Raw genomic sequence first — 3,067 nt, 5'->3', positions numbered from 1 at the left:
TTGCTCACAATGATGTCTTCCATGAGCGGACTAAACACATCGAGATCGATTGTCATTTTATCCGTTTTCATCTCATTTATAGTACTCTCAAGCTAATCTCAGTCTCTTCTAAAGATCAACTTGCAGATATCTTCACCAAGTCACATCCTAAGGGACACCTTCGTACTTTGGTTGACAATCTCAAGTTGGTCTCACATCCACCTTGAGTTTGAGGGGGGCTGTTAACGTATATAGTGTTGTGGGCTTTAGGCCCAATTAGGTTACTTGTACTGCACACATATGCCTAATATATAAAGGCACCTATGTACATTCTTTTATCAAGAAATACAATACAATTATATTCAGTATTTCTAACATGAATTATTTTTAAATATATTGTAATGACAAAAATATTAACATACCATAGCATATAAATTATTTTACAATCTATTTTAATGAAAAATATTGAGGTAGCATTATAATAACTTGATATCAATTATTTTACAATTTATTGCAACAACAAATATTGAGATAGCATTGCAATAATCTGATATCAATTATTTTACAATTTATAGCAACAAAAAATGTTAAGATATCATTGCAATAACATAATATCAATTATTTTACAATTTATTACATTGGGATAGCATTGCAATAACCTTATATCAATTATTTTGCAATCTGTTGGAACAACAAATATTGAGATAACATTGTAATAACCTAATATCAATTATTTTACAATCTATTGCAATAACAAATATTAAGATATCATTGCAATAACATAATATCAAATATTTTACAAACTATTGTAATGAAAAATATAAAATAATTATCTATGACAAAAAATATTAACATACCATAGCAATAACAATAATACAATAATACAATCCAGAGACATAATACCAGTTGCATTTAGAACCCGCTGGCTTCAAAACCGATGGAAGTTCCCCATGCTGATCCCCATCAAGAACAACGTGAGGCACTTCAAAGTGCCATTCACACTTTGATTCTTGAGCAGGCTCGGGAACATTGTGAGAAGGGGAAAGGGTGGTTGTCCGTTCACTTTTCGGAAATGGCATGAAAAACAAAAAACAAAAAAAAAGTTGTGCCCATCTAAAAAAATACATATATTTTTTACAATATTCATAAATAATTTTTCACAGAGAGAGAGAGGAAGAGAGGGGTTTTGGTACCTGAGAGAGGAGGAAGAGAAAAGCACCAAAAACAATGATTCTTAAATGTAAACAGAGAGAGGAGGAAGTTGAGGAGACGGTTGGAGAGCTTGAATAGAAGCTTGGGAGGGAATTGGCAGAGACGAAGGCGTCTCTTGTTAAGGTTGTGAAGAAATTGGAGAGCTAGATAGCTAGTGCAATAAGTCGGTCATGAATTAGCTAGGGATGTTGGGGAAGATAATGTAGCTCAAGTGGAGGAGGAAGTGAAGAAAACTCGTAAGGAGGTTTGACAAGGAAAGGGAGACGATGCAATTAGTTGATGTGTTAAGAGAGGGGAAAGTTCAAATTAAACTGTCAGATGAAATGAGTTAGTGAAAATACTTAGCAAAGAAGTTAGAAGTCACGTGTGGGTCCATTTGAATACTTAGGAAAATACACTTGATATGAATTATTTTTAAATCTATTGTAATGACAAAAATATTAACATACCATAGCATATAAATTATTTTACAATATATTGCAATGAAAAATATTGAGGTAGCATTGCAATAACCTGATATCAATTATTTTACAATCTATTGCAACAACAAATATTGAGATAGCATTGCAATAACCTGATATCAATTATTTTACAATTTATTGCAACAACAAATATTGAGATATCATTGCAATAACATAATATCAATTATTTTATAATCTATTGCATTGAGATAGCATTGCAATAACCTTATATCAATTATTTTACAATATGTTGAAACAACAAATATTGAGATAGCATTGCAATAACTTGATATCAATTAATTTACAATCTATTGCAACAACAAATATTAAGAGATCATTGCATTAATCGACAAACCATTCACACTTCTCTGCTCTTGGTACTTGGATCGCTGTTGCGCGCGCGCACACACACACACTCTCTCTCTCTCTCTCTCTCTCTCTCTCTCTCTGATGTCGCGGAAGCCTGAAGAGAAAGCACACACGATGCTCTCTTTGATGGACAGAAACTAAACTGTTAATTTCTGGGTAGTAAACCTCGATTCCACGAGGGGTTCCTTGAATCCACAAGGTGATAGGTCTGGAATCCACCAGAGAATACAATAGACATAAGTCTGAATTTTTATTGATAATAAACTATGAAAAACGTTTACAGACTTAGAGGCCTATTTAAGGGCTTCTTAAAACTTGACATACAAGAAAATATAATCTAAAATAACTCCTAATTGATACCTAACCATAACAGGAACCAAATTTGACCTAAAAAACATTAAATGCACCTAAAAACAAGGAAATAAATCACCTAAACCTAAAATAACGTTTTTTTACATAAAAATACCCATTGTCTAATCCCTCTCTTTACAGACGCTTGGTTGGCAGCTTAGTTTATCTCACTGTCACTCGTCTAGACATTTCCTATGCTGTTCACCAGGTGAGCCAGTATCTGTCTGCTCCATGATCGACTCACTATGCTGCTGTTCTGCGCATTCTTCGATACCTAAAGGGCACTCTCTTCCATGGTCTTTTCTACTCTGTTCAGTCTCCTCTTACTCTCCGTGCATTTTCTGATGCTGATTGGGCAGGAGACCTCACTGATCGCAGGTTCACCACTGGTTATTGTTTTCTTCTTGGTTCTTCTCTGATTTCTTGGCGAAGTAAGAAACAAACTCATATGACTCGCTCCAGTATTGAAGTAGAATATCGTGCCCTTGCTGATACCACATCTGAGCTCCTTTGATTACGATGGCTTCTCAAAGACTTAGGTGTGTCTACATCCTCTGCCACTCCTCTTTATTGTGATAACCAGAGTGCTATTCATATTGCTCACAATGATGTCTTCCATGAGCGGACTAAACACATCGAGATCGATTGTCATTTTATCCGTTTTCATCTCATTTATAGTACTCTCAAGCTAATCT

The sequence above is a fragment of the Quercus suber genome, unplaced genomic scaffold (genome assembly GCF_002906115.3).
Source record: "Quercus suber isolate HL8 unplaced genomic scaffold, Cork oak 2.0 scaffold_251, whole genome shotgun sequence".
In the NCBI taxonomy this organism is placed as follows: Eukaryota; Viridiplantae; Streptophyta; class Magnoliopsida; order Fagales; family Fagaceae; genus Quercus; species Quercus suber.
This window is presented reverse-complemented; position numbering follows the sequence as displayed.